The following is a 26410-nucleotide window of genomic DNA, read 5'->3' as shown; positions in this document are numbered from 1 at the left end:
TTCTATCTCGTTTTCTTTCAGTCTCCTGCAACAAGTTATATTCCAAGTTACACAAAGCCTAACTTATTGCCCCATGTCTGGCTAAACCTTTGGTACCTCCTTACCCAAGATGGCATAATGAAAAAAGTCTTTTGTGAGTATCATGATAGAATCCGAGGATATTCCATCGAGAATTGTGTGGAAACTTCAAATGATGAGTTCAAGATCTTTTGACTCATGGAATTATAAAAGTGGATGTTAACAGTCAATCCATTTTGATCAAAAATTTGAATATCAACCCTCAAAATGAAGTTGATAGTATCAAAGGAAATAGAGGACAAGGCAAAGCCAAGGAAGATGAAGTATGTAAGGTTGATTTAACTCTTGATACTTCTTTGATGAGTGAAACAGAAATGTGAAATGAAAAAGCAAAAGAAAAGGTAATACGAGGCTGGCCTACATTTTTAAGAAGAAATAGGACAGATACAACCTTGAAAACACCTCAGACACCTATATCAGATTTTCTGAAATCAAGGGAAGTAGGGGGCAATTTAAAAAGTATATTGAATACTACTCCAATCACAGTTACAAGAAGCATCCAGAACCAGGACACAGCTGTCCTCACCAAAGAAATTTGTTATGAAATTCAAACTGAGACCAATTTTCAGTCAGGGAAAGAAAAGATGATGATGGGATTGGACCACGAAACTGTTCAAGAGAAAGCAAAAAATTGTGTATCTGAAGGCTCATCCAAAGAAGCTACTCAAGAAATGATCAATGAATGAGGGGAAAATATAGACAAATACCATGGTCTGATTACATATCTGACATCCAAAGAAGTAATGGGGCAGTTAGATAAATAAGTGGAAGTTGTTACCTACCACTATTGTACCTTGCATTTTGAAGCATCTTGTTTGAGTGTGTTTTTGTTCCTTTATCTGCCTTTTTTGTAATAAATATGTGTTGCTTTTAATGTTATGAGCATTGAATCAATTTTGCAATCTTGCATTTCTTTGAATATCACTAGATTAAAAGCTCTTTATAGTTAGAGTTATACATCTTTGACAAAGTATCAAGATTGAAAACCAGTAAAAAAAAAAGGGGGACCCTGACCTTACCTCAGAAAAAATATACCCGACACTACACTACCCTCTTACAAATATGAGACAGCTTTCTCCATTGTAAGGAATTAGACCAAAAGGTTGGGTATTTATATAAAAAAGTGTACAACGTGGGGCATTTTTCGTGACATTGCAAAGCTGACTAGATTGTTTTCCTATTGATGATATTCGAAGATGAAACTTTTACAAATATAGTCTAAGTCAGTTGCTTGGGAATTGAAATTTAGTAATGAGATTTTCTGACTTCCACCAAACACCACTAGTAGAAAAAACCGCTTTAATGACGCACATTGCGCGACATCTATGGGTGTGGATGACACACATTTGCCTGTCGTTGAAGCCACCGACATGAATTTAAGATGACGTGTAGCTGTGCGTCATAAATTTATGATGTGCATTTATGATACATATTTATGACGCGTATTTATGACACACATTTACGACGTGCATTTATGATGCTCATTGAGCGTCATTGAAGCCACCGTCATAAATGAAGATGACACACATTTGTGTGTCATAAATTTATGACACGCATTTATGACTTACATTGCGTGTCATTGAAGCACGCATCATTAGCAAAGATGACAGACATTCATGTGTCGTGATTGTATGTCGTAAATTATATATATATATATATATATTGTATTGACAATACTCAAACTAAATCACATTTAATGCCTCATATACTAAATATATATATCATATTATATATAAGCAATCCATTTGCATACAATATATTAACATTAAGTTATCAAAAATATTGTAATCATATGTCAATACAAAGTATCACGGCATAATAAAGTTTTCCACATAAGATATCCATTCATTGCGAATATCAAACATGTCGACGTTGCGGGAGATGCAACTCCTCTATCTTCTTCTACAATTTTGAAGTTGCTTCTTCAGAGTCGAGAACTCTTGAAACATGCTACGAATGAGCATTGACTTCAACTGAACTAGTAGGAACATCATATGCGCCAGCTGTTCCCGAACCCTTCCTAAAATTAGAGCTGATCACCTTTGGTTTCCACTCCTTATTTGAACCAACTGCTGATGACATATAGGAATTAATACTTTGCATATATTAATCAAGAATCAACTATCTTCAGGTGAGAACATAAAGTAGTCCAAACATTTGTAAAGAACAAACATTTTCATTTATGGTTATCAAGTCATCACTCATCACTAAGTAATATGAAAAAACGAAAAATCAAGTAAATTTGTGGTAAAGGTATCTTAAGCTTTAAAAGCTTTACTTTTTATTTCTCACAGTTACACTGTTATTTAGGGATACTTCTATTTACATATGGATAATTCACCCATCCTTCTCGGTTATAATGATGATTTTCATTCAAACTTCCAACAAACGTGCTACTGAATTCTATTTCACTAAGAGGAAAAGATGATTGATATCCATTTAGCAAAATTAGTTATAGATTCCAATGATTATAAGGAGTAACATAGTGGGTCTGAACTCTGAACATCCTTAATTAATCAAGCAAAGGAGGGCATTCAACTAAACTTTCCTGGTCTAAGTGAATTTAGATAAATCTCATCTCTAACAAATAACGCACATATCTTGATAACTTAAGCATCCATGTACAGTCCAGCAAAAAGCCAAAAATCAACTTTTTTTTAAATATCAACATTCACATAGACTGCAATGACTTTCATTATATCAGTATGGGATGGGAGATTGTCGAGTGCAAGCTAGACAAGCATCATAAATCTTCACTAGACAGTTAAAGATTCATTGTATACTATTAAGTCTGTTAACTAGTTAAGATTCTGTAGAACTTTGATAAGTTAGAGAAATACTAAGTGCAATACAATTATCCCAAGTTTCAATTCATACCTTCTGCATATCTGGTCCAATAGAGTGTGGTAATGATCAAATAGTAGTCAGATACCATATCCATTGATGACTGATCAACCCCCTTTTCAAAATTTGGTTCTACCTAAATTTCGAAAGGAAATTTTTGATACAATCAGTAGCAAAACATGGGTTGATCCACCGCTACACATATAAAAGAAAAAAGAAAACTTGGTAGTAATAGAGATGAAAAGGGCACCAGATTTAACATTAGGTGAACACAAGTCGTATGAATGCCTAGTGACAATGAAACATCAAGCATATTAGTTGAGAACAAGTAAATAATTCGTGACAACTGCAGCAACAAAATAAAGTTTATCAGCATCAGAATAAGAAGTCAACTTTACCCATCATAATTTTTAAACCTACAACAAAAAGAATAGAAGAGAAAAAATTCTGATTTGAGATCCATACCTGTGAGAGGGAGAGGAACCCTCTGACATGATGAACAATCTCTGCCAAAATACTATATTCCAATGGCCTCAAAGTTTCAAAACAAGCACATCCAGTTCCAACTAGAACCCTAAAGTAAAATAGAAGGAAATACAAGAAATCAAATGCAAGGATCGAAAATAATATGAATTAGATACATAGGTCAAAGCATAAAACTTATTTTAGCTATGAAATTTTATGCAATTTTATAAATTGATATCAAGGCTAAGTCAAACAACCAAACCGACCAGCCAAGTTAGTAAGTAACACATGCTTAAAGGAAAAAGAAAAGGACTAAAAACCATAAAGATACATTTCAACTACTGCTATGGTGATATTTCTATCCAAGCATCCCAAATAGGAGAATTATCTGTCAGAGTTCTGAAATAAAGCTTAAAGGAAGTTATTAAATGGTCCAACCAATCACTGTCAAACTAAAATTTTTGGGTTTAAGATACAAGAAAGATAGATCCTTCTTTTAGCCTTCAAGCTCTAGTAGAAATAAATAATGATAGCTGACAACTACACTAAAAACTATATTGTGTTAGTAAAACAAGTCAAACCATCCAAGAGTTCCTGGAACCAACAACAGCATAAGGCAGATCTTTGAGTTTAAAGCTTTTATTTGCCACAGATTTATCATGTGCTTCTTTAAACATGCTTGAACTGCCACTAGTATGACACCAAAATCCGCATAATAATTCTTTTCCACTAGGAAATTTAATGGTCTCCCATATAACATTATGTCAAAACAGAGATGAAACTATCACTTGCCTGATCTCTCATTAATTCCAACAAGTTTGACAATACAAGATCTTTATCATGGTTTATTGACTCATCTTGACGAAACAATGTAGATAAAAGGGGAGGATGAAATTTTACCTCTCTTCCAATAGTGTTTCAATCAAAGAAAACAAACCCCTCTTGAAATTTGTGCCCAAAACTTGTTCCAAAGCTACCAACAACTCCTGTATTCAGCACAATCAGCATTTAAAACCAACAGAACCAAAAACAAAAAGAAAAAATAAAATCTCACGCACAACGTTTCCTCAATCCCAAACAGAAAAATGCAGATTTCCCAGAATTTTTTGTGCATTCAAAAGAAGAAAACAACTAAAAATTGAAAGTGCGTCAAAACTAAAAGAACCCAGATTACAAAGTATGTTGTTGGTGCAAACGCGAGTCCGAAGAAACCGATAATACCATCGAAGAACGGGAAAGTAATCCCGAAGAACATCGTTATTGCTGCAATGAAAATATATGATGCATGAACTTATGTTCAAGTAGGTTGAAAGAATGAAAGAGTTTGGTTTTACTTACCAACATAAGAATTGCGAACAATGGATCAGACCATTTGGGAAGGTGCGAACAATGAATCAAGGGGGAAGAAGCGGGAAAGGGTGAAAATAATGGGGGGAAATTTAAAATACGACTTTTACAGATGACACACAATTAAAAGTCTACTCCGTGTTTTTGCAAATTTTTTGGATTATGACTATTAAATATGACACACATTATTGTAAGTCATAAATCGTTCAGATTTTAAAAAACATGACATTTTTTTATGACACACCTATTTCGCAAGTCATAAATTAGCATGTGTCATCGTTCGTGTGTCATTAAAGGTATATTTTCTTGTAGTGCACATAAACTATAACAGGTTCTCTTTAAAAAAGTGAGAGCCATATATGCAGTATAGTTGTCCCTCTAGAGCAATTGGTTAATAGCCCTGGCTTTATGGATAAGTTTCAATTAGCCCAATGAAGGTTAATTTCAATAAAGTTGAATTCAGCTAGCCAAAATGGCAAAAGAATAAGTTGTTGTAAGAAAGTTAAATAATATCTGTTATAGTATACTTCACATACGTGCACATATAAATTTCATTATTGGACCGATATTTTCACACTGCTTTGGGTTGGAATCAAAGATTTTAGAGAATTGAAATAAAGGTTTTCTAGAAGGTCTAGTAACTGTTATGCTAGTTGTGTCATTTTGTACACATCCAGTTAAAGATACCAAGTCAAGAAAGTGAGGCATGTGACAATGTTCACAAAGAGCGAGAGAGAAGTGACATCTTCAATAAGATGTAACCATAGAAAATAGGAAAGACAACCTGAAACTAACATATCAATATTGATACTTGTTAAAGAACTATAACTCTGAAACATTAAAGAGTTGTTAATTCTTTTGATATTCTTTGAATTCATGCTTATGATTTGATTCTATTTTGCAGATGTAAGGGACAATATTTTACAAAAATCCTTTCGTTCTTTGATAAAGAAAGGAGGGAAAACATTTTTCAAACAGGATGGTCTATAATGAGAAAGGTTTTTAAATCAAGTTGATGCCTATTCTACCCCTATTTGAGAAAAATAATGAGCAAGGTCAGAATGATGAAGCATTTCACATTCTTGAAAGAAAATGGCCTGAGAAACCAAAAATATTCCCTGTTATGGCAATGATGAACATGAACAATATTGAGTTTTTTTTAACATATATGACCCTAAATACTCTATTAATGCTTATTAAATTATTGGATATAATTAACATACCATAAAATTTGAGATATTATATATATAATTTTGTTTCAAGTAGGTTGATCGAGTGACCATAAATTTCATATTTTACATACATTACATGGTGTGTATAGAGTATAAAGAGTGTTAGTCTAGATACATTAAAATCGAGCTATATGATATAAAAATAATACATAGATTTACAAGAATCGAGCTTGGAGTCATACATGACATAAGAATAATACCTGAACATACAAGGTTGTATAAGAGATTCATGTATCTTATAGGTATTGATAGATCTTACATAACCTTAACTGTGACTTTAAATTCATGTATGTACTTTTATGTGTTTTAGACGAGATGATGATATGATGATATAAATGAGCTGGTATGTTATGAAAAGCATACCTTTAATTTGTACATAGACGTCTTAAATGACTTGAGATGAACCATGCATGATGCTTCCAATATGCACATGTTATTGTTGATTTAGGGCTAGAGGGAAGAGACAATCATCGACACATACATTTGTTCACTTGGAATTTATAAAACTCGTTTTACTCTTCGACATAGGGACGCTATATGAGATACTAGACCTGAATATTGTATATTGCCTATATGATTTTGTAAAAAAAATGATCATTTGATATTATCTTTTACTACTTGCCAATTTGCTACACTCTAATCAATTGAATCTGATTTTTATTACAAATATTAGCTCTTTATCTTTCTCATTGATTCCATTTCAGTTTGAATCACAAATATTATCTTTTACTATTTGATAATTTGCAGTTTGTATAACAAAAACTTTTCTTGCCTTCTGGCTCAACCATTCCATTTATATTTATACTGAAAATCTGTACCAAATTGCTATACTCTAATCAATCGAATCTGATTTTTATTTCATCTTACTTTCCACGCTGTTGCACAAAATCAAGTAATAAAATTTTGTTGTGTAATCTACCAATAACTAATCGAAGAACGAACACAGAACAAGAATCCAGAAAACAAATCAGAAAATCAAGAACACCAAAATATTTACGTGGTTCGGTCAGTGTGACCTACATCCACAGGAAGGAATCAATTTCACTAAAGCAAATGAAACAAGATTACAAGATTTAGAACCAGAAGCAAGACCTCTCTCTAAATCTCTCAATACAATACGATCTCTCATTGAACCCTCTCAACTCACTTACATCTTTATTTATAACTAAAGACCCTCTCCAAGTTGATCGGTTAAGCAGCCAACTGTCAAAGTCAATGACAGTTATAACTGAGTTAGTTTTGGCTTCCAACTGTCGCAACCACCTTCTGATTTATACCATTGCCTTAGTCCAGTAATTGTGAGTTATTTCAACAATTCTCCACCTTGACTCTCAATTACAAACCTCCAAAAAAGATTCCCTCCTCTCAGCCCCAAAGGGCTTTCACTTCTCAGTTGAGTTCACTAAGTCCAGACAGTGTCTGAACTTAGCTACTGGCAGTGCCTTTATGAGCATGTCAACTGGATTTTCTTCAGTGGGTATCTTCTTCACTATTATCGAACCTTTAGCAATAACATCCCTCACAAAATGGAGTTTCACGTCTATATGTTTAGATCTCTCGTGAAAGACCTGGTTCTTTTTCAAGTGGATTGTGCTTTGATTATCACAGAACACGGTTACAACCTTCTGCTGTATACCAAGTTCTTCAACCATGCCCTTTAGCCACATAGCCTCCTTAATTGCTTCTGTCACAGCAATGTATTCAGCCTCAGTTGTTGAAAGAGCTACAACAGATTGGATATTGGATTTCCAACTGACTGCAGTACCAAAGACTGTGAAAATGAATCCGGTTAGTGACTTCCTAGTGTCAATGCTCCCTGCATAATCAGAGTCCACATAGCCAACCACTTTATCCCTTTCATTTTCTTATTTCTTAAACAACAGTCCTAACTCAATAGAACCCCTTAAGTATCTCAGGGTCCACTTCAAAGCTTCCCAGTGAGCTTGTCCAGGATTTGCCATGAATCTGCTTATAACACTGACAGCGTAAGCCAAGTCTGGTCTGCAGCAAACCATTCCATACATAATGCTACCAACCCCACTAACATAAGGGACACTCTCCATGTATTTTTTCTCATCTTCACTCTCAGGTGCTTGAGAGTTTGACAATCTAAAATGTTGGCCAATTGGTGTTGTAACCTACTTAGCCTTATTCATCTTGAACCTTATTAATACTTTCTGAATATATGACTTCTGGGACAAGAACAGTCTGCTTTTCTTTCTGTCTCTTATGATTTCCATCCCTAAGATCTTCGTAGCAAGCCCCAAATCCTTCCTATCAAATTCTGAGTTGAGCATATCTTTAATTTCTTGGACTTCCTCCTTGCTCTTGCTTGCTACTAATATATCATCCACATATAGGAGCAGATAAGTACTTATTTCACCATCTTGCTTCTTCATGTATACACAGCTGTCATAACTGCTTCTAGCAAAACCAATCCTTAACATAAATTCATCAAATCTTTTATACCATTGTCTTGGGCTTTGTTTAAGTCCATATAGTGATTTCTTTAGTAAGCAGACTTTGTCCTTGGTTTCAAGAGTGCAATACCCATCTGGTTGGTCCATATAGATAGTTTCTTCTAACACTCCATATAAGAAGGCAGTTTTAACATCTAATTGTTCCAGTTCCAAGTCATATTGAGCAACTAGTGCTAAAATCAACTTGATTGAGCAATGTTTTACAACCGGTGAAAAAATTTCGCTAAAGTCAATTCCTTCAACCTGTGTAAATCCCTTTGCAACAAGCTTGGCTTTATACCTGGCCTTTGTAACACTTGGTATGCCCTCCTTCTTTTTGAATATCCATTTGCAACCTACTACTCGTTGGTTCTTTGGTCTGTCCACAAGCTCCCAGGTTTTATTTTTCATCAGAGAAGCTATTTTCTCATCCATTGCTTTAGTCCACTTATGTTTATCCTTACTTTTCAGTGCTTCTTTGAAGTTTTTTGGTTCAGCCTCTTCAATCTCTTCTGCAATGTTCAATGCGTAAGAGATCAGGTCTGCATGGCCATATCTGTCTGGTGGTCTGATGGTTCTTCTTTGTCTATCTCTCACCAGATTGTAGTTATCCAATCTGGTTTCCAGTTCAGGTTCTTGTTGGTTTTCTCCATCTTGATCATGCACTCCAGTCCTTTGATCAGCCATTGTTTGCTGTTGATGCAGCTCCACCTCAATTGGAATGCCCTCCTTAGTAACACTGTTCTTAGTAACATAACTTTGCAGGTTCGCCATTTTGGACTCATCAAATACCACATCTCTACTAACGATACATTTCTATTGGCCAGGCTCCATACACCACAGTTTATAACCCTTGGTTCCTTGTGGATAGCCAATAAAAAATACACCTCAAAGCTCTTGCCTCCAATTTATCTTGTTTGATGTGAGCATATGCTAAACATCTAAAGACTTTGAGGTTGTTGTAGTTAATTGGTTTCCCATACCACATTTCCAAAGGGGTCTTCATTCCAATAGCTGTCGATGGGCATCTGTTAATAAGATAACAAGCTATTGACACAGCTTCACCCCAAAAACTTTTGGGTAAACCAGCATTCAGTAGCATGCATCTCACTCTCTCTAGGAGAGTTCTATTCATCCTCTCGGCTAATCTATTCTGCTGAGGAGTACTTCGAACTGCCTTGTGCCTTGTAATGCCATTTTTCCTGCACAACTCATTAAACTGCTCTGAAAAATATTTCAGGCCATTGTCAGTTCTCAAATACTTCAATTTTGTTTCCATCTTGTTTTCAGTGAGAGTTAACCAGTCCTTGAACCGTTAAAAAGCTTCATCTTTTGTTTTTAGAATGAAAACCCACACTCTTCTAGTGTAATCATCTATGACAGACAGAAAATATATCCTACCTCCATGTGTTTTTGTTCTAGCAGGCCCATAGATCACTGTGTACATAGTCTAATGGTTTCTTTGTTGTATGAGTTCCAGTGGAGAACTTTACTCTAGTTCCCTTCCCCAACACACATTGTTCACAAAATTCCAATTTATTAATCTTGTCATCACCTAACAGGTTCTGTTTAGATAGTTCTTGTAGGCCCATCTCGTTTACATGTCCTAATCTCATATGCCATAGTCTAGCTTTGTCAGTTTCAAATTGAACTACATTTGACGAGTTACCAATCTCAATTCTTCCAATTAGTGAATATAGACCATTACTTCTAACTCCTTTCATGGCAATTAAAGAGCCTTTAGTTACTCGTATACAACCATTTTCTGCCTTAAAAGAATAGCCACTTGATTCTAACATTCCTAAGAAAATCAAATTCCTTTTAAGTTCTGGTATGTACCTGACATGTTGCAGTATTCTTTCAGCTCCATCAAACATCCTTATCCTGATTGTCCCACTACCAACCACCTTGCATACTTTATTGTCTCCAAGCAGTACAGTTCCACCATTTACCATTTAGAGTGTTTCAAACCAATCTTTATGAGGACACATATGGAAGGAGCAACCTGAGTCAAGAATCCATTCTTTGCTTGGTTCTGATTCAATAATTGCCAAAGCTTCAGCCGAATCATAGCCATCAGAGACTACACTTACTTATCCTAAATCTTTTGGCTTTTCTTGATAATTTTTCTTTCTATCAAGACAATTCTTTTTGAAGTGGCCTTCTTTATGCCAGTGGTAACACTTGAACGGTCCCTTTGATGACTGATTTCCATTTTTCTTTCCTTTTCTCGATCTTGATCTGTTCTGATTATTCCTCGTGTCTCTTCTATCTGATCTTCCTCTAACAGTAAGACTATCTCCACTATTCTCCTCATTCATATCATGTTTCTTTTGAAGCTCTTTGGCTCTAATCAACGATTGAACCTCATCTAGTGAAATTGTTTGCACTCTTCCATAAAGCATTGCATCTTTGAAATGCTCATAACTCTTGGGTATAGAGTTTAACAACAATAAAGCCTTATCCTCGTCCTCCATCTTGACATCAATGTTTTCAAGATCATCTATGATCTTAGTAAACTCATCAATCTACTCTGAGATTAATTTCTCTTCATGCATCTTTAAGGAGTACAGGCGTTGTTTTAAGAATAGCCTGTTAGTTAGAGATTTAGTCATATAGAGCAATTCAAGTTTAGCCCAGAGAGCCTGAGCCGTTGTCTCTCTTGACACTTCCCTCAGAGCTTTATCACCTAGGTTCAGAATTATCGCACTGTGAGCCTTTTCCAAGATACTGTTTCTTTCTTTTTCGAGAATCTCAGTAGGCAACGCTGTTGGTCCTTGCAGTGCTTCCACAATTCCCTGTTGTACTAGAAGGGCTCTCATCTTCACTCTCCATAGGCCAAAGTCATTCTTTCCGATGAATTTCTCGATATCAAACTTGGCATATCCCATCGTCGTTGATTTGTTCCCACAGACGGCGTCACTTGTTATATAATCTACCAATAACTAATCGAAGAATGAACAAATAACAAGAATCCAGAAAACAAACCAGAAAATCAAGAACACCAAAATATTTACGTGGTTCGGTCAATGTGACATACATCCACATGAAGGAATCAATTTCACTAAAGAAAACGAAACAAGATTACAATATTTAGAACCAGAAGTAAGAACTCTCTCTAAATCTCTCAATACAATCTGATCTCTCCTTGAACCCTCTCAACTCACTTACATCTTTATTTATAACTAAAGACCCTCTCCAAGTTGATCGGTTCAGCAACCAACTGTCAAAGTCAATGACAGTTATAAATGAGTTAGTTTTGGCTTCCAACTGTCGCAACCACCTTCTGATTTATACCATTGCCTTAGTCCAGTAATTGTGAGTCATTTCAACAAATTTCATAGCATCCACGACATGTCATATATAATATAATATAATATGTCTTCAACATTACAATTCTCAAAAAAGTATATATTTTAACATTTTTAAAAATTGGTTTGCCACTTATAGTTTTATACTAAAACGGTACTTAAACAATTGAAATTGGTAGTTGAAATTAGTTTGACATTATAGAATTTTATAAGTTCATCTTAATCAAGTGCTACACACTTAGGGTTTAATTATTATATCGTTGAAGTAAGGGTCTCATGTTTCCTTTAATCCTATACTAAGGGTCTCTCCATGAGTATACCTCCATTGGTTCACCACCCACTCTGACTGTAACTATTGTGCATTCTCTAAATACGACACTAACACTACTTTGCATTATCTGAATGCAACACTGAATATTATATTGTCTCATATAACCATCAGACACTAGTTAATTGAGGGAACCTGATGTCACGTAGCATCGGTAAAATTCCCAATAATCTGCGGAATGATCTTCGGGTCCTTACATAGCCATCAGGTAGATAATTGAGGGGGAACTCGGTGCCACATAGTATCGATACAATTTATGCTAAACGAAAGCATTGACTTGGTCTCACACAACCTTCAATCCAAACTTTAAGGATATATGTTGTACTGGACTGATGTAACTATACATGCATATCTAAGGGCTCAAATGTAACGCCTCATACCCAATCTAGAAAATAAACTTGGATACTTGAACGTACATTAGGTTTCGATCTTGTCGGACAAAACAAAATCCTAAAACATGCACACTATGTGGAAGCGTATAAATTAAAATCAAACATCGTGCAACACATGGCCGTGGATATTAATGATGAACTTAAAATCGCATAACATTCAGAGCATTGCATGATAGTCGCAACAAGCAATCAAGGGTATAACAATCATTTCACAAACCCAAACAATTCAATGTCAAAATGCCATATTAAGTTTACCACTATTCCTTAGTATTCCTTAATTAGTAACATGTAAATTTTCAAGTCAACCAGACATCATTTAGGGACCTAATTGAACATGCTCAGTTTAGAGACCAAAACATAAACTTTAAAGTATAAAAATAAGCAAAAAATATAAAATTAGAAATAATTCCAATAAGGAGAAAAATAATTCTCGTTTATTTTAGGTTTTGTTATCGGACATAATCAATATTCTGAAACAAAATCAGTAACCGCAGTTAATTTCACGACAATTTTTGTTACACATATTTATCCACTTGAAATTCTACTAAACCCGTTAAAACGACATGATAAATATCGAAACAAATTGTTTACTATGTCATTTTCCCATAATTTCTAATTATCTCAGATTAAGAAATGTAGAAGAGGAGAATATGCCTTAAGATTGTTGACCAAAGTAACAATTCGAGACTAAATTGGAACCTGAGAAAAAATTTTAAAAAAATCAAATACTTTAAAATAAAAGAGAATTATAAAAGGAAATAACACACTCTTATTATATTTGATCTTGTGATCGGAATAAGGTAAGGCATGTCGCTACACAGTTTCCTTAAGACAAATTTTCGACCACTCCTTAGTGCTCGAGATCTCTTGGTCGTCTGTCTTCCAGGATACAACAACTTGATGATCAACTATAGTAGCACAACAGTAGAGATCGTGAACTTTCCTTACCTTCGATTATCATCGAAAAACTAAGGGAGAAAAAGAATATCTTATGAGAATGAGAGAAAATATTTTTCAAGAGAAAAAAACTTCTTGAATTTTGAGATGTGTAAAACCTAACAGGTTTGCTTAGTATTTATAGGGGATTTTCAAGAGTGTTTTACTCCAACTAAACATCTTTTAATATCTAAATTTAAACATATAATAATTTATTTTAAATTTAAAATATTAAATAAATATACACTCATTTTATTATTCAAATTAAATAAATATTATATTAATTTGAAATATACAAAAGTATATAATTATCTTTAATATTCAAAGTTAAAAAGATAACACATACTTTTTTAAATTGACATATTCAAAGAATAATTATCCTACTAATATTCAAATTAAATAATATATTTTAATTTACAATATTAAAAGGACTCTAAATTTAATATAAATATTAAATTCATCAAAGTAAATAATATTTTCTATTTCTTGTTCTGAAAGTCAGAGTCCCATTTGAAAGTCCTACAATGCATCTAAATCATACAAGCAAAAACATGCGTAAACACTTTTAAACATAGTCAATTTATTTTGAGATATTTCAATGAATAAGGAACATTCAAATTTACCAATTCAACATGTGCATGCATACTACTAACATAACTTAATCCATTTGACCATAATAAGCTAGCTAACATGCATAATTACTTAACACATACTTATCATGAAATCATAGGCAAGCACACTTCTTAATATTCAATTAACTAAAAATAATCCAAGGCGGAAATAATATGCTGGTAATAATTAAACAATCATGCCACTGAGAACAATGGACTGTAGAAATCTTTTAGTAATCTGTTAAAAGCCCTTTGTTTTGTTGTCTGATATTACATAAGAAACTAATAAAAGATTTCTTAATAGCAGAAGCTGTAATTGAAGCAATCATTGTATGGAAAGGTACAAAGTCAAGGAAAGCATTACACAAACACAAAGCAACTTGAGAAACTCAAGTACTTAGGTCTAGCCGTTTAAGACCATTGTTTTTTTTGTTTGGTGATAAAACAATACGAAGCCCATGTTTACGATACAATACGTAAGCTAAAGTCTGGGACTTATATAATCGGAGCAATCGCTGCTGCTGGGAACTTGAAACTTGACGTACTTTGATATTATTGCAACAAGCCTTTTTATATCTTCCGATGTGTGTACAGCAGTGAGAGTCAACCGTAACCTGAATGAAAAATAAATAAGTAAAGATTATATATGTGAATAATTTATGCGGTGGTAAGGTTTTCGGACCTTGCTGTATTCGGAGCGACTGCTGGTGGTCCGACAGCCACGCAATAGAAACCGGATTTAAGCAATTCACTGAGTATATATAATCAATGGCATATCAGAGGAAGGTGTAGAATGAAGAGAGAAGATATGAAACAGAGCTGAGAGATAAGAGAATGAGAAAGAAAACAAACTGGTTGGCTTTGATAGCCTGCATCATATCTCCAATAATGACGCATACTATCTGGCTTTCGACTGGGATTCCAGTGAGAGCATACAACTCCTTCGTTCGGTTCTGGATTTCCCTTCTACGCCATGTTTCTTTCTTTGCAACCACCACCGATGCATAAGAGGCAGCAGCTAAGGGAACAGGTGCAATTGTTGAAAATATGAAAGAGCGACCCCTTGATTGAATCCATTGTTTCCAGATTTTGCTGTAGATTTATTATTCAGAGATGATAAAATTGTATGATGCACTTTAAACATATATATATATGCTAAATCCATTAATTACCTGCAAGTTACGAACCCTCCCAGAGAAGATGCTGCCTTACTCAATGTGCCAATAGATATGTCCACATCGTACTAACAGTTGAATTCCTCAGGTAGTCCCCCTCCATTCTTCCCCCATACAAATGTTCCATGAGCCTGAAAAAGTACAACATTGATCCACAAAGTTATAATCAATGGATTCTTATAATTGAATAAGGAAGGACTTACATCATCAAGGACCCACAAAAACCCATGCTTCTTGCGAAGCTGAGCCAGCTCAGCCATGGGTGCAATGTCTCCATCCATACTGAACAAGCTGTTAATAGAAGATAGATTTAGCAAGATGTTGTTTCGTAATACCAGAAGACAGATAAACAGAAACTAAAACTGAAAGAAGAAACGGCCGGCTTACCTATCAGTCACCACCACTTTTCTCTTATTTTTACAGTTTGTTCTGTGAAATTTTCATCTGTTAGATTAGATGGTAGTAGTAATAACATGTTAATGATCCAAAGAAATCATGTTAACACAGAAAACAACGTACAGGAGTGCATCGAGATGAGACATGTCACAGTTTTTATACACTAATAATTCAACTCCTCCAACTCGATCAGCGAGTTTAAGACCGTCAACAATGGAGGCATGGTTAAGTGCATCAGAGAATACGGAAACCTTTTCTTCCTTTGTTGACCTCCTTCCTTCACCTTCACATATCACCGGCACAATGCTTCCGATTGCAACCATCACCGCCATATTGGCTCCAAAGCCTGATGTGCAAAGAAGGCAAGCCTACAATCCCAAATATACTAATGAATGAAACCATTGAATTTGAATGTTCAATAAATTATAGGAAAAAGTAGTGTGATATGATATGATATACCTCTTTCTTCTTTAACTTCGCCAAGCTGGATTCCAGTGCCATGTGATAATTGGTATATCCACAGATAAGTGGAGATCCCCTTGGACCAGTTCCCTGTTCCATTGCTGCCTGTTGAAGTTGAAAAGTCATTAATTGATGTACCATATGAATTTCAAAATTATACTCCAAATTCATTAAAAAAACCTTGGCAGTAGCTTTTGCAATGGTGGGATGCCTACTCAAACCCAAGAAATCATTTCCAGCGAATAGAATAAGCTTCTTGTACTCCGTCTCCTGGTTTGAACTTATTCTTTCATTTTCTTGGAGTTCATATTTGCTAACAAGCTCAACTCCTGCATGCGCATACATTACATTACATGTACCCAAAATCATATATTAAATTAAGCGTGAATGTTAGAACACATACCATTCAACAATCGTTGGAAGAAAGATTGAGGGAATTCAATTTGAGCAGCAAGTCGATCCCAAGGCTGAATCCCATCGTATGTTTGATATTAATCTTCATCGAACTTGGTTTGAGCTCCTTCTCCTTCTCCTGCAATGGGTATATTCATGGGCCTTAGAGGCGTAAACATATTACGAGACTCCAGCTTTGGAAGTGCTTCTTCAATGTACATGTCCCACGAGCTCTTCATCTTCCCCATTGATTCCATTTCAGCTTGAATCACAAATATTATCTTTTACTGCTTGCCAATTTACAGTTTGTATAAAAAAAACTTTGTTTGCCTTCTGCCTCACCCATTCCATTTATATTTATACTGCAATTCCCTACCAAATTGCTATACTCAAATCAATCGAATCTAATTTTTATTTCATCTTACTTTCCACGTTGTTGCACAAAATGAAGTCATAAAATTTCATAGCATCCACGACATATCATATATAATATAATATGTCTTCAACATTACAATTCTCAAAGAATTATATATAATTACATTTTTAAAAATTGGTTTGCCACTTATAGTTTTATACTAAAACGGTACTTAAACAATTGAAATTGTTAGTTGAAATTAGTTTGACATTGTAGAATTTTATAAATTCAAGTTCGTCTCTAATATAAAATTATGCGTTTGTCCCTGGTAATGATCACATATAATGATTTTGGATTTTAAAATTAATGCTGTTAATTTAATCCTTTTTCGTGTTAGACTGGCAGAAAATATATAGCTCAAGATCGTTAATCATTTTACATAGTTAACCGAAGAAGATTTCTTTAATAATTAATTAATTACATGTGGATGTGGATGTTTCAGTACGAAAAAAAACTGTATGTTGCACGTAAAAGAACACACATGAAGGTACAACCTTCCAATTGCAATATGTGTTATATGGAGGGTAGTTTTAAATTAAACCTTTTTATAAAGACATGCATCCAACTAATTCAAGATGTTTGATATTTATTCGAAATATCAAATCTTTAACAGCCGATTTTCCTCTGTTGAAGATTTTATTTAATTTTAAAACTAAATAGGTTTAAACTCAATCGCTTGTATCAGATTATATTGGATGCATATATTATTAATGTATAATATCATCAATAAATCTTTGTATAATTATTTAAATATTTTATTTAATTTAGGCTTAAAATAAAAATAAGTCCTTAGATTATGCCATCTTTTTCTTTTAAGCCTCTAAATTATATTTTGGTCAAACTAAGTATTTAAACTATTATGTTTAATCATTGTAAGTTCTATCATTTTTTCACTTAGAAAAATGCTTTTCCGGCCAATAAGATATTGACACGTCACATAAAATTAGGCACTTATTTTGAAAAAGAAATAGTTTAAGGGCTTAAAGCAAAAAAGAGACATGGTTTAAGGACTTATTTTGACTAAAAAATAGTTTAGGGACTTAAAGAAAAGAGTATAGTTTAGGGACCTTTTTTAGTTTAAGCCTTTAATTTATTGTATGAATTTTTTTTCAATGCATCATAAAAGTTTATAATTCAATTTAAGACCTTTCAAAATAAAATATTTAGATTTAGCTACCCTAAATTTTATTAAGTCTTATATCAGCCCTAAGATAAAATCTTTGGCGTGATGACTATGATTTTCTAGAATGGAAAAGGGAGATATAGCAAGATTCAAGAAGAGATGGAGTAAATTGCAAATAGCCTACTAAAGTTCATAAGACAACGTAATTGTATACGGTAGGAGATTTAGAAATATTTTTAGGGTAAACACATATGTACATTAATTTATATTTATATACGAGTGAATAAAGACAAAATTTTATGATAAATACAACTGATAAAATAAATAATTATTTGGAAAAAAAATTGGATTTTAGCGCACATGATGTCTTTGTGGGTCCCTCACTGATTGTATAGTTTTGGCAACATATGACTGGATTTTTATTTAAAATTGGACATTGTACATAGCAGAGAAACTAAACATTGAAAATTTTTACTTGATGCATATAACAGCACTTATGTAATATTATAGCAGCCTAGTTGCTGTCTAAGCAACAGGAACAACCACTTATCGAGAAAAGAAAATTACAAAAACACAAAGCATGAAACTAAAATACGTTACTTAGGTCTATCCATTCCCGACCATTATTAGTCTGTTTGATGAGCCAAAGTTTTGTTTTTTGTGCGAATGAGCCCAAGTTATCGCACATAAGCTAAAGCCTGGCACTTGTATAATTGGAGCTGTCGATGTTGCTTGGAGCTTGAAACTTGACGTGCTTTGATATGAGTGCAGCAAGCCTTTTTATATCTTCTGATGTTTGTACAGCAGTCAAAGTCACCCGTATCCTGAGGGGAAAAAAAAAAGACCAGTCCATAATTGCGGATTTTAATCTGATACGAAGTATATAATGTTGGATCATAAATTTGATTCATTATGGGAACCTAAACTCAAACCTAAAATAAATTAATGTCATTACTTACATCATTTAATTAAAGATGTCATTGTTTACATCATATAAGTAATGATGTCATTGCTTACATCAATTTAGTTAGGTGAGAGTTAGATATTTGTTGAATTTGTAATGATTTAAATTAGTTTATTTGTATGGTGTAGGATTGTTCTTGAGTAGTATAAATACCACTTCCCATTTTAGTTTTAAGCATCAAGAAAAATTAAGAGCTTCTAAGTGAGTGAAGAAGCAAAGTCTTATAAGAGTGAGTTGTAGTTCTTGTTTTTGAGTGAGAGTGCTCTTGTAATATTTGTTTGAGTTTCAATAAAAGTTGTTTGTGTGAGTGTTTTATTTCCAACAAAGTGGCATCAGAGAGAGTTGGAAAGATCGAAGGTCTCGACGAGAGGAATCTGACGCCGCCATAATTTTCTCAATCTGAGTTCTGACACACCGCCACGCACCGCCGGAAAACTGCTGCCAGAAAATCGAATTGACTCACCGAGTTGAGCCGAGTCAGCCGAGTTGGAGCCCTTGACCGAGTTGTCCAAGTCCCTCCAAAGTATTTTTCAGCGTTCCGGATTCATCCGTGCAATCGGATTTTACAAAATCTCATTATATTGAGAGATATGGCAAATGGTATGGCACCATTCCAAGTTCCGACACTCAACAACAACAACTAAGACAATTGGAGTATCAAAATGAAGGCACTTCTTGGATCACAAGATGTGTGGGATATCATAGAGAAATGCTATAACGAGACTGCGGATGATGATGCTTTTGTTACTCTTATACCAGATCAAAAGATAACTTTGAAGGATTCAAGTAAGAGAGACAAGAAGGCTCTCTATCTCATCTACCAAGCATTAGATGATGATGGTTTTGAAAAGATTTCAAGTGCAAGCTCTAGCAAGGAAGTATGGGAGAAGCTGCAAACCTCTTACAAAGGATCCGAGCAAGTGAAGAAGGTTCGTCTCCAAACATTAAGAGGTGAATTCGAATCCTTAAACATGAAAGCATCTGAGTCTATTTTAGATTATTTCTCAAGAGTATTAGCTATTTCTAATCAATTAAAAAGAAATGGTGAAAAGTTAGACGATGTGAGGATAATAGAGAAGATACTCCGTTCGTTGGATCCCAAATTTGAGCACATCGTCGTGACGATTGAAGAAACTAAAGACTTGGAAGAAATGACGATCGAGCAACTCCAAGGATCATTGCAAGCATACGAAGAGAAGCATAAGAAGAAGCATGAGTTTACTGAGCAACTCCTTAAGCTGCAACTCAAAGATATGCATGAAAGCCAACGCAATGATAGAAACCAACGTGGCCAAGGAAGAGGTAGAGGCCATGGATGAGGTGGAAGTCGAGGTCGTGGACGAGGCTGGAATTACAACAACAACAATTCCAACAACAACTATGAGAAAGGAGAAAGCTCAACACGAGGCCGTGGAAGAATCAATCCGAACTCAAGGCATGAAAAATCTCAAGTTCGATGTTATAATTGTCAAAAGTTTGGGCATTATGCTTCATAATGTAGAGCTCCCAATAACAAAATTGAGGAGAAGGCTAACTACGTAGAGGAAAAGACAGATGTCAAAGAAACTCTTCTTCTAGCACGAAAGGAAACTGATGGTGGCCAAGCAAATTCCTGGTATCTTGACAGTGGTGCAAGCAATCACATGTGTGGAAGGAAAGACATGTTCGTGGAGCTAGACGAGTCAGTAAGCGGAAATGTTTCGTTTGGAGATGATTCCACAATAGCAGTGAAAGGGAGAGGTAACATTCTTATCCGTTTGAAAGATGGGAGGCATCAATTTATTTCAAATGTCTACTATGTGCCCAATATGAAAAGTAACATCTTAAGTTTAGGGCAACTGGTAGAGAAAGGTTATGATATTCACATGAATAATTATAATCTTTCTATAAAAGATGATAAGAATAACTTCATTGCTAAAGTGTCGATGTCAAAGAATAGAATGTTCTTGATCAACATACAAAATGATGTTGCAAAGTGCCTGAAAGCTTGCTATAAAGATGCATCATGGCTTTGGCATATTCGATTTGGGCATCTCAATTTTGGAGGTCTAGAGCTGCTATCTAAGAAGGAGATGGTGAAGGGACTACCTCGCATCAACCATCCTGACCAGCTTTGTGAAGGGTGTCTAGCTGGGAAACAATTCAGGAAAAGCTTTCCAAAGGAGTCAGAGACAAGAGCCAAGAAGCCACTCGAGCTCATCCATACCGATGTGTGTGGACCGATCAAGCCGAGCTCTCTCGGTAACAGTAACTATTTTCTTCTCTTCATTGATGATTTTTCAAGAAAAACCTGGGTATATTTCTTGAAACAGAAGTCAGAAGTTTTTGAAGTCTTCAAGAAGTTCAAAGCAGCAGTGGAGAGAGAAAGTGGTAGAAAGATCAAAGCCATGAGATCTGATCGAGGTGGAGAATTTACTTCGAGGGAGTTTCAAGAGTTCTGTGAAGCAAATGGAATTCGTCGACCAATGACAGTTCCTAAATCCCTCCAGAAAAATGGTGTGGCAGAAAGAAAGAACAGAACAATCCTCGATATGGCACGAAGCATGCTCAAAAGCAAAAAACTACCTAAGGAATTTTGGGCGGAAGCAGTAGCGTGTGCAGTCTACTTGACAAACCGATCTCCAACAATAAGTGTATGGGGAAAGACACCGCAAGAAGCATGGAGTGGAAGAAAGCCTGGCATTTACCATTTGAGAACCTTTGGAAGTATAACCCATGTTCACGTACCAGACGAGAGAAGAATGAAGCTTGATGATAAAAGCGAGAGTTTTATCTTCATCGGCTATGATGCTAATTCGAAGGGCTACAAGTTGTACAATCCAAACAATAAGAAGTTTGTGATTAGTCAAGATGTGGTCTTCAACGAAGAAGGAGAATGGGATTTTAACTCTCATACAGATGACTTCAATTTCTTTCCACAGTTTGAAGAAAATGAGCAGACAATGAGGGAACAACTAGATGAATCTCAACAAGAGCTTGCAACTCCACCCACTTCACCAACATCAAATACTCAAGGAGACTCATCACCTTCGTCATCTTCAAGTGTGAGTCAAAGTGAAAGAGTTGTGCAACGCACAAGAAGCCTTAGAGATCTCTATGAGGTAACTGAACGACAAGATAATCTTACATTATTTTGTCTGTTTGCCGATTGTGAACCAGTGAGCTTTCAAGAAGCGGTACAAGAAAAGAAATGGAGAGATGCGATGGATAAAGAAATCAAGGCCATCGAGAAGAATGACACATGGGAACTTACCTCACTTCCCAAGGGACATAAGGCGATAGGTGTCAAATGGGTGTACAAAACAAAGCAAAACGCCAAAGGAGAGATTGAAAGGCACAAGGCGAGGCTAGTTGCTAAAGGCTATAGTCAAAAGGCTGGAATTAACTATGATGAGGTATTCGCTCCTGTTCCTCGATTGGAGACTATCAGACTAATCATTTCTTTGGCAGCTCAAAACAAGTGGAAGATACAACAAATGGATGTAAAGTCCGCCTTCCTAAATGCAGTTCTTGAAGAGGAAGTTTACATTCAGCAACCATCAGGCTATGAAGTCAAAGGGCACGAAGACAAGGTGTTGAAGTTGAAGAAGGCTCTTTACGGGCTAAAACAAGCACCAAGGGCATGGAATAGCCGAATCGACAAGTACTTCCAAGAGAATGGCTTCAACAAATGTCCCTACGAGCATGCTCTATATATCAAGATCAAAGATGAAGATATTTTGATCGTGTGTCTCTATGTGGACGATTTGATCTTCACTGGAAGCAACCCAAGCATGTTTAATGAATTCAAGGATGTGATGATGAAAGAATTCGAGATGACAGACATGGGGCTCATGGAGTACTACCTTGGCATTGAAGTTAAGCAACAAAATGATGGAATTTTCATTTCACAGGAAAGCTATGCAAAGGAGATACTGAAGAAGTTCAAGATGGAGAATTGTAAGCCAATAAGCACACCGACAGAATACGGGATCAAGATGACAAAACATGAAGAAGGCGAAAGTGTAGATCCAACATTCTTCAAAAGTTTGGTAGGAAGTCTACGCTATCTAACTTGCACGAGACCCGATATTCTTCACGCAGTTGGATTGGTTAGTCGCTTTATGGAATCTCCAACAACCACCCATTTTAAAGCCACAAAAAGAATTCTTCGCTATCTGAAAGGTACAATTGACTTTGGCTTGTTCTATTCAGTTTATAACGATTACAAGCTTGTTGGATATAGCGACAGTGATTGGGGTAGAGACATAGATAATCGAAGGAGCACTACTGGATTCGTATTTTTCATGGGAGATATTGCGTTCACATGGATGTCAAAGAAACAACTGATTGTCACATTGTCCACTTGTGAAGCGGAATATGTTGCAGCTACCTCATGCGTTTGTCATGCAATTTGGCTTAGAAATCTATTGAAGGAGATAGGTTTGATACAAGAAGAGCCTACCAAGGTTTGTGTCGACAACAAGTCAGCCATTGCCTTAGCGAAGAATCCAGTATTCCATGATCGAAGCAAGCACATTGATATTCGCTACCACTATATAAGGGAGTGTGTTGCAAGAAAAGATGTGAAAGTTGAATACGTGAAGTCACAAGATCAAGTTGCTGACATATTTACCAAGCCACTGACCAACGAAGACTTCTTAAGATTAAGGAACCTACTAGGGGTCACGAGATCAAGTTTAAGGGGGGGTGTTGGATCATAAACTTGATCCATTATGGGAGCCTAAACCCAAACCCAAACTAAATTGATGTCATTACTTACATCATTTAATTAAAGATGTCATTGCTTACATCATTTAAGTAATGATGTCATTGCTTACATCAATTTAGTTAGGTGAGAGTTAGATATTTGTTGAATTTGTAATGGTTTAAATTAGTTTATTTGTGTGGTGTAGGATTGTTCTTGAGTAGTATAAATACCACTTCCCATTTTAGTTTTAAGCATCAAGAAAAATTAAGAGCTTCTAAGTGAGTAAAGAAGCAAAGTCTTATAAGAATGAGTTGTAGTTCTTGTTTTTGAGTGATAGCGCTCTTGTAATATTTGTTTGATTTTCAATAAAAGTTGTTTGTGTGAGTGTTTTATTTCCAACATATAATTCGTATTCGTGGCGTTATTGAACTATAACCTTGCTGTATTTGGAGGGACTACTGGTGGTCCGACAGCGACGCAGTAGAAACCGGCTTGTAGAAATTCCCTATACAACAGTGATAAATAACAGTAGAGAATGAAAACAAACTAGTTGATTTTGATAGCATCCTTTATATTTCCGAACATGATGCATGCAATCTGACTTCTGACAGGGATTCCAGTTAGAGCATGCAACTCTTTCATTCGATTCCGAATTTCCCTTCTACGCCATGATTCTTTCTTTGCCACCACCACCGAGGCTGTTCCATATATGCTAGTACAGGCATTACGATTTATTCATTAATCAAGTAAACTGTAATTCGGAAATCTTTACCATAAGAAGCAGTAGCTAAGGGAATAGGTTCAACTGTGGAAAATATGAAAGAGCGACCCCTTGATTGAATCCATTGTTTCCATATTTTGCTGTTGGTGTAATGTTCAGAGATATTGTGAACTCGTTTTGATTAAATTAATTGGACTTCCATCGATGTTTGACGTCATTAATTACCTGCATGCTACGAACCCTCCTAGAGAAGATGCTGCCTTACTCAAAGTGCCGATACATAAGTCGACATCGTTTTTACAGTTGAATTCCTCAGCTTGTCCCCCACCATTTTTGTCCCATACAAATGTTCCATGAGCTTGAAAGGTCGAAAGTATTCTACATATATGTCAAAATGGAGTTATATATTCATATAACTTCAGAAAAATAAGGAAGGACTTACATCATCCATGGAGTATTCATATAACTTCAGAAAAATGGAGTTATATATTCAATAAGGAAGGACTTACATCATCAAGGACCCATAGAAACCCATGCTTCTTGCGAAGCTGAGCCAACTCACCCATGGGTACAATGTCTCCATCCATACTGAACAAGCTGTGGATAGAAGAAGATATAGTTAATGACATAGTAGAATATAGACAAAATAGAAAGGCATATATACCTATCTGTCACCACCACTTTTCTCTTGTTTTTGCAGTTTGTTCTGTGAAAGAAAACCATTTTTGTTAGATGAATATAGTAACGCAAATGAACCCATGAACTGAAAGATTTTTAATATAAAAATAAAAAGGAAAACAGCATAAAAGAGTGCATCGAGGTGAGACATGTCACGGTGTTTATAGACAAACACTTGGACTCCTTGTTGTTCAGCGAGTTTAAGACCGTCAACAATGGCGGCATGGTTAAGTGCATCAGAAAATACGGTAACCTTTTCTTCCTTTGTTGGCCTCCTTCCTTCATCTCCACATATCACAGGTACAATACTTCCGATTGCAACCATCACAGCCATATTGGCTCCAAAGTCTGAAGTGAAAACAAGGCAAGCCTGCAATCCCAAATGCCCAACAGTATTATAGTTTTTGCTCCAAAGTGATCTAAGAAGAAATTGTACTAATTGTTTTTATAAATATATTTTAGAATATACCTCTTTCTTCTTTAAATTTGCCAAGGCGGATTCTAGTGCCCTGTGATAATCGGTATGTACACAGACCAGTGGGGAACCCCAGGACCTGTTCCATGCTCCATTGCTGCCTGTTTAAGTTAATGAATGAATGAAAACCAATCCATAAATATATAATCATTAAAAATGAATTACCTTGGCCATAGCAGTTGCAATAGCGGGATGCCTACTCAACCCCAAGAAATCATTTCCAGCAAATAGAGCATTGCTTCTGCTGGTTTTGAACTTATTATTTCATGTTCTTCTCATTCATTTTTGCTGGTAAGTTCAAATCCTGCATGATCCATTGCTGTACATTACATATACATATCCACAATCATAACATCAATATATATATATATACATGTATGTTAAACACATAGAGCATCCATCAATCGTTGGAAGAAAGTTTGTGGCAGTATAATTTGAGCAGCAAGTCGATCCCAAGGCTGAATTCCTTGGTATGTTTTATATTTATCTTCACCTAAATGTGTTTGAGCTCCTTCTTCTTGCCCCGCAATGGATGTATTCATGGGCCTTATAGGCAAAAACATATTGCGAGACTCGAGCTTTGGAAGTGTTTCTTCAACGTACAAGTCCCATGAGGTCATAATCTTCCTCATTGATTCCATTTCAGTACAAATCACAAGTAATGGCAATTTGCTGTCTGTGTAAGAAAGATGGGAAAGAAAAGCTTGTGTTGGTTTTTCTTGGTTTCTACCTCATCAACCCCATCTATATTTATAGTGCAATTTCCTATTAAATTTGTATTATCAATTCAATACTGAAAATATAATTTAGTGTTTATTTTATCATCCACATTTAGTGTTGTAATTAGGGTTGTAAAATTCGACTTAATTTAAAAGAGTACAAATTTTTAATACCACTCAGCGTTACGAAGTTTGA

General features: G+C 35.3%; 2 pseudogenes; both read right to left on the bottom strand.

Moving 5' to 3' along the window:
• Positions 1–10953: 10953 nt before the first annotated feature.
• LOC120215747 lies at positions 10954–16683 on the bottom strand (annotated as a pseudogene).
• A 7484-nt stretch (positions 16684–24167) lies between these two features.
• Positions 24168–26136, bottom strand: LOC120215746 (annotated as a pseudogene).
• Positions 26137–26410: the final 274 nt, after the last annotated feature.

Source organism: Hibiscus syriacus, unplaced genomic scaffold (genome assembly GCF_006381635.1).
Source record: "Hibiscus syriacus cultivar Baekdansim isolate YM2019G1 unplaced genomic scaffold, ASM638163v2 tig00110156_pilon, whole genome shotgun sequence".
Taxonomy (NCBI): domain Eukaryota; kingdom Viridiplantae; phylum Streptophyta; class Magnoliopsida; order Malvales; family Malvaceae; genus Hibiscus; species Hibiscus syriacus.
Note: the sequence above shows the minus strand (reverse complement) of the source record. Positions and strands in the feature narration are given on the sequence as shown.